Genomic DNA, 13,220 nt, shown 5'->3' with positions numbered 1-13,220 from the left:
ATGTAGTAAAACAAACTTGATTTTCTATCCGTCTGCATGGATATCATGCTATTGGTCAGCCAAGCTCACACCCGCTCAGCCGCAGGTCTTCGGCAGTACAACATGAACTTCGAAGAACCGTAGCGCCCGTACTGTCGCAGTCAACACAGGCCATTGTTATCCGACCGCGACTGGATAACGTAAACTCACCGTCGCCCTAAACATGTCTTGTCGGATCCTCCGGATTCAGTCTCGGTGCTTTTAGGACCCTCAAGCACCGGTCACCGTCTTCGTCCAACTCGTCGATTGCGACGAAGAGTTCAACGAGTGAACTAGCCCATAGACACAGCCCACTGAGTTTCTCGCCGGATGTTCTCAGAGGGTCGTGATTCCGATCCAGTGGTAGATTTTGCGAAGCACTACTCTTGCTAGGGCTAGTGTTAGCAAATTCTCTCAGGTTGAGCCCGTGAGCTCACCTACCCGTCCGGGCGTAACTGGAATAGCCTCTTAGGCTACCAGCGAATAGGTAAGGTGAAAAAAAAACACGCTATTTACAGCAGTCGGCTTACAGAAAGCCGATATAAATACTTTAACAGATCTAAAGCAACCAATTCATCGCACTTCTTGATTCATTGATGTAGCAAATGTCTCCACCTCCAGCCTATCGTAGCCCACGACCAGATCATTTACTGGTGGTAGGACCTCTTGTGAGTCCGCGCGGGTACGTACAACCGCCCGCTGGATGCATCGATGACATTCCGTCCGCATATAAAATCAGTCCGTGACCGTGCCGCGTTTATTCTCGGTAGACTCTACCCCATGATTTGTAAGCGGAGTAAAATGTCCCTTCGGAACAAGGTGACACTTTACAAAACTTGCATAAGGCCCGTCATGACTTACGCGAGTGTGGTGTTCGCTCACGCGGCCCGCACGCACATAGACACCCTTCAATCTCTACAATCCCGCTTTTGCAGGTTAGCCGTCGGAGCTCCGTGGTTCGTGAGGAACGTTGACCTACACGACGACCTGGGCCTCGAATCTATACAGAAATACATGAAGTCAGCGTCGGAACGGTACTTCGATAAGGCTATGCGTCATGATAATCGCCTTATCGTAGCCGCCGCTGACTACTCCCCGAATCCTGATCATGCAGGAGCCAGTCACCGTCGACGCCCTAGACACGTCCTTACGGATCCATCAGATCCAATAACCTTCGCACTAGACGCCTTCAGCTCTAGGAGCAGGCTTAGGGACCTCGGTAACCGTACTCGTCGAACTCGACAAAGAGTTCGCCGTGCAACCTAACCCATGAATCAGCTCGCTGAGTTTCTCGCCGGATCTTCTCAGCGGGTCGCGATTCCGATCCGGTAGTAGATTCATTCGCGAAGCAGCTGCTCTTGAGCTGTTAGGTCTCCTTCGGAGGCGCTCGGGTAGCTGTTAGCAATTCCCACCCCTCCTGGCTGAGCCTTTGCTCGCCCACCTGTCCTGGTGAAACTGGAAAGGCCTCCGGGCCACCAGTAATCCTTCAATCATAAAAAAAAAAAAAAAAAACAACCGCCCTGCCTATTTCTGTCGTGAAGCAGTAATGCGTTTCGGTTTGAAGGGCGGGGCAGCCGTTATAACTATACTGAGACCTTAGAAGTTATATCTCAAGTTGGGTGGCGCATTTGCGTTGTAGATGTCTATGGGCTCCAGTAACCATTTAACACCAGGTGGGCTGTGAGCTCGTCCACCCAACTAAGCAATAAAAAAGCTATAAAGCAAAAAAACTTGGAGTCCAACAGCTCTGTCGCATTATCTGATCTAGTGCTCTTAGTGGACTATTAATAACACTGACGCAGCGTTCAAGCTCAGTCTAGACCCCACTGAAGACTTGTTGGAAAATTTAACGGTAATTTATGTATCAAACAAAATTAATTGGTTTCGATCTATGTCAATGGAATCGCAATTTACTATTCCAAATGTTTTATTTCAATAGTTTCCAAACTTCCATTGCATAGATAAAGTAATTTAAAATAAGTAATTGGAGCATTTCGGTGCGGGCTCTTGATAAATTACCCGACATTTACTATCAAATTTTAGTACAAAATAATTTATTGCTGTACGGTTTTTGGTTGAACAATTTTATACATACTCAGCTAGATTCAATGTTAAGCTGGAATTTTATCCATGTTGAGAAGCTTCCAGACCGCAATCGTTAATAATCTTTATCAATGACATTGACAAAAATATCACTCCTCAATCTCTCAAAATATATCACTCAAGCCAGTCACTCTGTATTATTTTATTCAGGATCACTGACCGACCCAGCATTATACCATTTTCTCATTACTAGAGGACCCGCAGTAGTCTTAATACAACTATAATTAATTGGAATTGTAAGTTTGTACACTATTATGATTGTATTTTATACTTCTATAATCACAAATTTCGCCAAAGCTACTCTATAAAAAAATATTAATAAAGACAAACAATATTTAATCTATTCTCAATTTGACCACAGACGTTAAGAACAAAAGTTTGACAATAAATAGTATGCATGCGTGTGTGCGTCAAATACATGGTAAGTAGTGTGTGTAATGTTTTCTTTATTGATGTAATGTATCTTTTATGCATTTTTAAAAAAAAATATTAGCATTGTGCACTTCTTCTCTATATTCTCTATAAGTGTGAAAAATTTCATACTCCTCCGTCCGCGCAATTTGCGTAAAAAGGGATACAAAGTTTTCGCTTCACGTATTATTATATAGATACCAACATTAGAACTATGTGCGCTATCGGTCGATTACAGCAATACACTTGAAATTGTGATTGAGCTCATTCGATTTAGCCTGATTTTACAGGCTCAAAGATAATTCCTAGACAAACATCATCTAGTTCGTGTTACATCTAAATTTAACTACAAAAACGCATTACTGCTTCACGGCAGAAAAAGACGGGGTGGTGGTACCTACCCTAGCGGAGTCACAAGAGGTCCTACCACCAGTGATTACGCAAATTATAATTTTGCGGGTATGATTTTTATTATATTGTTATTCCTTCACCGTAAAAGTCAATCGTGAACATTTGTATAGAACAGTTTGAACAGTTTGATCGCTGGTTCTTCCCTGGACTGTGGCTCTTTTTGTAGCCGTCACAAATTTTAATGAAGATGTGAGAAGTGAGACTTTGAATTCGAAAAAATGCGTAAAAGTTTTCTTGAAGCTACTCGGTACGCTTGGTGTTTCCCGAGCGCTATAACATGTCCTTCTTCAAACGAGGCTTGTGGAGAGTGTTTAACGGTAGGCAGCGGCTTGGCTCTGCTTCTCGCATTGCTGGCGACGGTAACCACTCATCCTCAGGTGGGCCGTATGCTCGTCTGTCTACAAGGGCATTTAAAAAAAAAACTTGTCATATGAAGCTCGAGGGATTTTTGCTCCATTTACTGCGTCTAAGGACTTATCCGTACAAGCTAAGTTTTTTAATATGAGGATCCGCTTGTTTTAATTTTACGGTAGTAATCATTATGTCTTTTGAATACAGCTGCAAACAGTAGTAACATTACAATGATATGGTTTTAACTTAGAAATTGTTTAATGCTATCTACACAGGTGATTTACCTGTGCTATCAAACACGTATCAAATCACCGAACCACGTTGCTATTATTGAATTTTGAACTTAATTATTGCAGCGTGAAGTAGCAAAAATGTTAGAGCGTAATTACATTTCATTTGTCGTCTCGGTTTTACAACAACGTACGAAATCGCAGACTGGGCCTTTCTGAGTTCCGCGACCGGTTTTATGACCTCATTCCAGTTTCAGCTTTTTTACCGTGCGACCGTTTTCACGTGAGTCTCTGTGGCGACTCTGTCCCAGTTGTAATAAGTACTAAATTTCTTTGTACGTAATTACTGAACTGAATCTGTCTGGCCGGAGATGAGGCTTGAATTGTTTTATTTAGTTTACTTGAAACCTAATGGTATAGAGGGAAGGTTGAAAATCGAAAATTTAAAATTATGATTGCACTTAATTGCGTAAACGCGCATCTGATTTTTTTTGTTAAAAACAAAGTTTACTTTATAATATATTGTCTTATACCTCGCTTAATTTTTATTTTGTTTACCAGTTTTCCGCTGTCCAACTTTTTATACGAGGCGAAGTCTTCTGGTAATGAAATAAGGCTGTCCTATTTTTGAGATGCTTTGTACACACACGCAGAGGATACATCCGTGATATACCCGCTGACCCTTGCATTAGACGCCTTTAACTCTAACACGAGAAGTAGGGTCCCCGATAACTGTAATCGTCGAACTCTGCAAAGAGTTCCACGTGCTACCTAATCTAAGCATCAGCCCGCGGAATTCTCGCTGGATCTTCTCAGCGGGTCGCGATTCCGATTCGGTAGTAGATTCATACGCCAAAAAGCTACTCTTGAGTTGGTAGGTTTCCTTTGGAGGCGCTCGGGTAGCTGTTAGGAAATCCTACCCCTCCTGGCTGAGCCCTTACTCGCCCCCTTGTTCTGGTAAAACTGGAAAGGGCCACCAGTAATCTCTCAAACATAAAAAACGCCTGTGATGTTACTAAATAAACGATAAATTTAGATTTATAATGAAATTTATTTACTTTTGGCTCATTAGCCAAGAAGGAAACAGGTAAATACGTGTGTTTAATGAAAACCTGAGTTTCCTCTGAAATAAATTAAATTTAAATCGAGTTTAATGATAGATTTCTATTATTATTTTTTCGTTATCAGCTGTATCGTAGCGTAGACACAATTAAAATTAATTTTGCGGTTTAGTCTCGCATTAGATTTGGTTTGTCCAATCCGTTGCCTGTAGCCACGAAATCCATAAACCAGGATTTTTTTTTATTGCTTAGATAGGTGGACGAGCTCACAGACCACCTGGTGTTAAGTGGTTACTGGAGCCCATAGACATCTACAACGTAAATGCGCCACCCACCTTGAGATATAAGTTCTAAGGTCTCAGTATAGTTACAACGGCTGCCCCACCCTTCAAACCGAAACGTATTACTGCTTCACGGCAGAAATAGGCAGGGCGGTGGTATCTACCCGTGCGGACTCACAAGAGGTGCTACCACCAGTAATTATGCAAATTATAATTTTTCGGGTTTGTTTTTTATTACACGATGTTATTCCTTCACCGTGGAAGTCAATCGTGAACATTTGTTAAGTACGTATTTCATTAGAAAAATTGGTACCCGCCTGGGATCCGAACATCGGTGCATCGCTCAACACGAATGCACCGGAGCCTTATCCTAGGAGGAATGTCTTATCCCTTAGGCCACGACGACTACTGTGCAGCTCATTTAGGAAAAGGGGTCTTTGGCTCAAAATTATTTGAGAATCCCTGCTCTAAAGTATTCGAAACGTTGGAAATAATGAAATAAAAAACGCGATATTAAACTGTAGGAATAGTTTTAATTATTGCATACTATGTATCTACTATCTTCATCATCATTATCCTACCCTTCTCCCGGACACCTGGGCTCGGCATAACATGTTTTTTTAACATGTGAGCGAACCCCGCTTACACATATCGTCTTTCGCGCAATCCACCTATTTCTTCTTAGGTCTACCTCTTCCTCTATATCCTTCCACATTCATAGTTAACACTCTCTTACCAATCTCATTTTCATTTCGTCTCATCACATGTCCATATCATCCCAAACGCGCACTCCTCAGCTTCTCTGTTACAGGTGCCACTTTCAGACCTCCTACTATGTAAACGTATGCTATCATTTTGTATGTATAAATATATATTATATTAATAGCTTTGTTGGTAGTCAAGTATTTGTTTTTTTTCCCTATCAATTCGACGTAAATATTTTTTCCCTCAAATGATTAATTTAAATCTATTTGTAATCATTTCATAATTTAAGTTCAATTCTATTTAGTGTTATAATAGATTTTTTTATGTCTATCGATGTAAACTATTTCACTGCTCATTTGGTGTTAAGTGGCCTCTAGAGTCCGCGGACATCACGTTATGAATACCATCACTCATATTAAGGCATAGACATAGACATTACCTCATTCGAATTGGAAACCATAAAGGACGACAGTTTCGCGGCAGATATATTCAGAACAGTACTACCTGCTCGTGATACCATCAGTAATTTTAATTATAAATATTTAATAAATTCCTAATTTTGTTTATGTATCTATTTAAACTTTAAGGCGTGCTGGCTAACAATGCACCTATATTTATGGTAAGATCAAAGAAACAATGTTTTTAGGTAGGAAAACAAATTTCTAGGGTCAGTTGGTTTTTTATTGGTGGTTTACTGGTAGGACCTCTTGTGGGTCCGCACCAGTAGGTAGTACCACCACCCTGCCCATTTCAACCGTGAAGCAGTAATGCGTTTCGGTTTGAAGGGTGGGACAGCCGTTGTAACTATACTGAGGCCTTAAAACTCATATCTCAAGGTGGGTGGCGCATTTACGATAAATATGTATATGGGCTCCGGTAACCAATTAACACCAGGTGGGCTGTGAGCCCGTCCACCCATATATGCAATAAAAAAATAAAAAAAAACTCTTTCAAGTTAAAGTCTCATGAGCTCATCCTTCTGGTTTGTAGCTGGTGGAATAGCCCCATAGGCTACCAGCAAATAGGTAGAGAAAAAGGAATACCGCTGCCAAAAGTAGTACAACCAGAAAAAACAGAGAAGCAGTCTAAGAAAGTTTATCGGCAGCGTAAATTGTAATGAATTTTTGCTGCTAGTCTGATGTCAACGGACATCGGAAATGTCAAGGGCGGAGCCAAACCTTTGCACATCGTAGAGTAGTTTCCATAAATGTCGTAAACATCACATATATCTGAAGGAGCACCGTGGCATTTGATTGCGGAATCCGAGAGAACATTCAGATCTTATAAATTTTGCAATAAAATGCCAAAGCTTTTTTTAGGAAGGAAGGATTATTGGTGGCCCGTAGGCCTTTCCAGTTTCACCAGGACTGGTGGGCGAGCAAAGGCTCAGTCAGGAGGGAAGGGATTTGCTAACAGTTGCCCGAGCGCCCGCAAAGGAGACCTAACAACTTAAGAGCAACTGCTTCGCGAATTAATCTACTAACGGATCAGAATCGTGACCTGCTAAGAAGATCCGGCGATAAACTCAGCTGGCTGATGTATTGGCTTAGGAACGCCAAAGCTAAAAGTAATACCGTAGCTAGGATTCGACTGTGGTAAATTATGCGTCACAGCCGATTTCGTTAAAGTTTCGCGTCTTAGTCATAGCTCAGCCTACAATGGTCCTACAGTCGTTCAATTTGCATTAATTACCTTGTGCGTATTGAGAAGGTACAGCGCTCTGATAAGTTCGTGTACGTCACGTTTTACGGTGCTGTAACAGGACTTCCCAATTCGAACGTTAAATGTTAATGTTGTGGTTTTATTATGGTAATTTCCTCAAAATATTTGATGGGATTCTAAGTAAAGTTTTTTTAATTGTATTTTTGATCGTGACCACGGAATACTTTATGTTAAGTGCTTAGCCGATCCCAAAGATATCACAACTTAAATATCACCAACCGCCTTGAGACATGAGGTCGAATTTTCGATTGTATTTCTTAGTGGCTTTTCTACCATACGAATAGGAAGCGCTTCTAAGCTGCCGCGTATCAAAAATAGACAGGATGACCATTAACCTTCGGGGGGTCACAATACGCTTATTTTTTACAGGTGGGAAGGACCACTTGTGAGTCCGCGCGGATAGGTACCGCCGCCCTGCCTATTTCTGTCCTGAATCAATAATGCGTTTCGGTTTGAAGGGTAGGGCAGTCGTTGTAACTATACTGGGACTTTAGAACTTGTATCTCAAGGTGGGTGGCGCGTCTACGTTGTAGATGTCTATGGGCTCCAGTTATCACTTAACACTAGGTGGGCTGTGAGCTCGTCCAAATATCTCAACAATAAAAAAAAATATTCCCTAAAACTAACAATGGCTAGTTGACGATCACAGTTCGCTGGTTTAATTGGTTTAATTTTGCGAATCAGTAATTATGTTCTGTTCTTATATAGTCCACAGCTTCTAACTGATTATTTAAAATCTATTTAGCTGGGAACACCCTAGCTCATTTGATAAAAAAATTCGAAACGCGTTATATTCCATCACATTCGCAAACCCTAGGTTAGCTACTAGCTAGACTAGCTACATACTGTCTACGTATAGTATTGAAGATCTGCAAGATATGAGCTTATGGATATCATCTGTTGCAAAGGGTGAAAAAGTTTAGGCCCAACTGATCTCAAGTTATTATTACCCGGGGCCATAGATTTGAGTTCTTCGGTCACATTGCCAGAAAAAAGCGATAACTATCTTGAACAATTGTTAGAAACTGGCAAGAATGCAAGCAAAAAATCTCGTGGCCGCAATCCAATGCGCTGGTCTGACCAAATTCGCACCACTCTAGATACCACAGCTTACGATACACACTGCCGAGAATAGAGGAAGATGACGAAACATCAACCAGAGAAGGATAATGGGAGAAGATGGTTACGACTCTTAGATATGAGGAATGTGAATACAAAGAGGAGGAGAAGGATGACACCCAAGTCTCATTGTTGTGTAGGAACACTGTACCACCCTTCAAAGGGGACCCACGATTACTTCACGGCAGAATTAGCTACCTAACCATAAGGATAATGGTAAATTAAATTCATATTGTAATCTATTTTGTACTACACATTAACCATTTATTTCCGTGAACATTTAAAAATGTAATACAACGAATATTTTTCAGTGTCAAAACGTATGAACAAAGCATATGTTAATTGTTACATATTCAAATTAATTCATGAGTTTTGCAAAATGAATATAAATATTACAGCAAATAAAACTAATGAGGCACTTTATATGTTTCGTCGAAGTACTTTTCGGAATATCTATGTAAATGATAATTAAAATAACATATGTTTAATAAGAAAATTTGTTTTTTTAAATTAGTATTTCGGATTTACTCATATTTTTGCAGATACTCACAGAGCGTGAGAAATTTTAGCCAATACTACTTAGACTAATATTATAAATGAGAAGGCTTTGTATATATAATGTTTGTGTATAAAGATTTATTTATTTTTTAGCTTTTATTTATATACTAGCTTTTGCCCACGACTTCGTTCGCGTGGAATAGTTCACAAATAAATATGCAAAATTAAATGTATATTTTTCAATATTTCTGAGAGATTTTCTTAATATTTGTTTCCGTAAGAACCTTGTACAGAGTATTAGAAAACTACAAAAAAAAATAATCCAAATCGGTCAAGCCGTTTTCATGTTATGTCGTGACAACGGAAAACGGGTTTCATTTTTATATATATAGATTTGGGACACTAACTGAAAAAGTACATCGATATAGGTAAAAATAGGTAAACAAAAACTAAACAAGTTTCCACCAGTAACATGGCACCTGAGTAGAAAACGAACATAGAAAAAAAACCTATGAATATAAATTATGAAGTCGCCGTGGCCTAAAGGATAAGATGCCCGATGCATTATGCAACTACACCGGTGTTCGAATCCCACAGGCGGGCACTAATTTTTGTAATGTAATACGTACTTAACATATGTTCACGTATGACTTCCACCCAAAAATCAAACTCGCAAAAAATATGATTTGCGTAATTACTGGTGGTAGAATGCTTGTGAGTCCACAGGGTTAGGTACGACCACCCTGCTTTTTTCTGCCGTGAAGCAGTAATACTTTTTAGTTCGAAGGATGGTGCAGCCATTGTACTGTAAAAACCGGGACCTTGTCTCAAGGAAGGTGGCGGCATTTACAGATGTCTATGGGCTCCGGTAACCACACAACACCAGGTGGACTAAGTGGATCTACTTAACACCAGGTAGACCGTGACCTCATCCATCCACCTTGACAATAAAAATAAAAAAAAAGGTATTAATAAATTGAAGTTTACAAAAAGGCAACACAAATATAATTTATATTTTGGATTAATGTATTGAATACTGTTTTATCGTGTTAAATGATATGTCCTGGACAAAGCCGGGTATTTCGGCTTTAAAAAGATAAAAAGTATGAGTTGTATGATTAATTTGCAGAAAAAACTAGACTAGAAGGTGATAATAACAAATGCAGCATACCTGTATTAGAAATAAAATAAGCAAAAATAAACTAAAATACGTTTACTTTCAATAGTTTTAGATAAAACTGGTTTCCTTAACTGCTATTTATACATATTAGCCGCGCGTTTAAAACAGCCTTGGCCTATTGAAGATTTCATGCATTTATTAACTAACAAGTTATTATGCAAAAGCAAATATTGCATAGAGTAATAATTAAATGCATATAATAAAAAAAAATTCATTCCTATTTTGTTTTTGTTTATAAATTAATGCATGCATGTTTTAAAATGTTTCGCGAATTTTCCTTAAATTTATATTGTAAACGTTTTAAGCGATTAAAATTTATTGAAATAATCTTAATAAAATCTCTATTTGTTAATAATAAAATTAAAAAAAAAATTACCTTACTGTCAATTAAAATTTTTCGAAATCTCAATACACCGTGAGCACATCACTACGCGCCAAACCGCACAATAATTTATAGAGGTTCAATTTATTGACAGCGCCCGACGACTGCCACTGTCCTACTGGCTGAACTACATGTGCGAAACCTGCGTCAACGCAATTCCTCAACAACCAGCCTTAAAAGATCTATTCGAACCGTAGATCCTCAACTTTTTCATTGACAATCATTTGGAAACTAAAACAACGGGGTAGGTCTTGTGTTTCGGTAAGGGCTTTTCACTTAATTTTACATACCCGCAGCTTGTTTGATAAAAAGTTTTTTTTTAATTAATGAAATAAGGATATTACTTAATGTACCGTGAAATATTAATTAGGTTTTCGTAAGGTAAAAATCATATTAAGTATTTTGTCAATGTATGTATGAAAAAAATCACAAAGTGTCACAGTTAACATTCTCATGCAAGGATTTTCTCCTGTGTTACGGGCACTGCAAACAAAAGAGACAAGCATAAAAACTCATAATCATTTCAACAGAGATCCGAACCCAGACCCCGTGACATAATAATCAGATCTCACAGTTTTATAACTACATAGTATAAAACAAAGTCGCTTTTTCTGTCCCTATATCTGTCTGTCCCTATGTATGCTTAAATCTTTAAAACTACGCAACGGATTTTGATGCGGTTTTTTTTTATAGATAGAGTAATTGAATAGGAAGGTTCATACGTATAATAACATCCATTAAATAGTGGAGAAATCAATAATAAATTACAGTTTCCGAAGCGAAGCGAGGGCGGATCGCTAGTAAATAATGTAGTTAAGTTATCGTAATGTAAATCAGATGTAGCTGCCACCAAACAAGAAGTTCTATTTCAGAATGCGAAAAATGTAGACTTCATTTAAAGCGTTACTATAGAGACCTGCAAAAAAGGGACCGGTTTGATACCTATGTCCCTTGTTAACGCAAAAGGGACATATATTTCGAACAAAATACTTTACCTAAATAGCATTTACCTAAATAGCAGAAGCCTTTTCGAAGAAAAATACTTCTTCTTTCACTGTATATTCTAGTTCAGCACAGATTCTTCATTATATCTCCATTCTCGTTAAAATAACTTCACGTCAGCGCAAGCTGTTGCTTTCAACCCAACTAATAGTTATTGTCTGCAGTACATATTTGTGTGACAGACATCATCAGCGTACTTTGGAGTAACAATATGGCCTTTTCTTGACAGAATTTTTGGGTTTTATTTATTTTACTCAAAGCATATTATTATGCATGACCAACCTGTACTAGCTTAGTATAATAGAAAGAATTGCATTGAGCGAAATAAAGAGAAGTAAACGTGTAGTAATGCCCAATAAAACATCTTAGGAACTAAACATTACCTGAACACAAAAGAGCCATATATTCAGAATCTCAAAGAATGCACTTGAGTAACTTATGGCTAATGAGTGCAAGGACTTCAAGATTTGAATGTGAATGTTGGTGGGGGCTAAGTTTTCCCTTTACCTCCGCTTCACTTAAATGTCATTGAACCGCATCTGATGTCATCATATGACTTGGTTGCCGTCTCACGACCATTAAAATGTTGATAAATTTTTTTTTATTGCTTGGAGAGATGAACGAGTTCACAGCCCATCTGGTGTTAAGTGGTTACTGGAGCCCATAGACAATTACAACGTAAATGCGCCACTCACCTGGAGATATGAGTTCTAAGGTCTCAATATAGTTACAACAGCTGCCCCACCCTTTAAGCCAAAACGCATTACTGCTTCACGGCAAAAATAGGCAGGGTGGTGGTACTCATGTGAACTCACAAGAGGTCCTACCACTAGTAAGCAAGAGGTCTTACCACCAGTAAACAGACCAGATTTTGCCATTTTTATGTGAACAGCGGAAAGGTTTGTTTGTGAGTTGCAACAATGACCTACTTATAACGCCTTCCAATCCGAAGGCTAATGATATACCTTATTTCAATATATCTAAAACTTCCATCAAATATTTCAAAGTGAAGGGTAGTATTGACATTGCACAATGAAAAATATGTTTTTTTCAAAAGCGACTAAAAGGGCATGTTACGTCGGTGTAATGAGGAAGGATTGAAAATAAATAAAATAACGGTAATTTTGTGGACGGATGTAAGTTCAAATAAAGGATAGAATGTAAGAGAAAAGGAGGGGTCACGCAGGTTAAATACTGTGCAGACACTATGGAGTCGATTAGAGGCAAAGGTAAAAAAATAATTGTTATATTCTTACGGGGTTATATTTAGCTATATGAAATACTTCGTGCCCTTAAGGATTTTTAAATTATTCCAGACTTCATATATCTAAAGACCACTTTCTTGGGTTTTATTATGACGTCAACAAAGCATATAGACCGGTCTTTATTCAGATACTTATCACTTACGCTTATGAACCTTTGCCAAAGTGTCACATTAATGAAGTGTAAGATACATTAGTTCTATCTGTAGAAAATCTATAACTTTGGACATTGGCCCAGTAGTGAAGAGGAAGGGTATTGATAATCTGAGGCTATTGTGTTAATGGTAATCAATGGCATTAATTGAAAATTTGTTTTCACGAATAATTCAAAGAGCAAACTAATCCAGTGTCACAGAGCACTGTTTTTTTTTTTTTGCTTAGATGTGTAGACGAGCTCACAGCCCACCTGGTGTTAAGTGGTTACTGGAGCCCATACACATCTACAACGTAAATGCGCCACACACCTTGAGATATAGTTCTCAGT

General features: G+C 38.7%; 1 protein-coding gene across 2 annotated transcripts in view; it reads right to left on the bottom strand.

Annotated features, from left to right (window-relative positions):
• Positions 1–10,625, bottom strand: part of LOC101747179 (proton-coupled amino acid transporter-like protein pathetic) — a 45,809-nt gene extending 35,184 nt beyond the window's left edge. Inside the window, exon 1 of one of the 2 annotated variants that reach the window (XM_038014812.2) lies at positions 10,467–10,625. The gene's annotated coding sequence lies outside the window, so the exon portion shown is untranslated. The remainder of the gene's footprint in view (positions 1–10,466) is intronic. The other variant, XM_012691974.4, reaches the window with a different exon arrangement.
• Between the last annotated feature and the right edge of the window lie 2,595 nt (positions 10,626–13,220).

Source organism: Bombyx mori, chromosome 13, assembly GCF_030269925.1.
Source record: "Bombyx mori chromosome 13, ASM3026992v2".
Lineage (NCBI taxonomy): Eukaryota > Metazoa > Arthropoda > Insecta > Lepidoptera > Bombycidae > Bombyx > Bombyx mori.
Note: the sequence above shows the minus strand (reverse complement) of the source record. Positions and strands in the feature narration are given on the sequence as shown.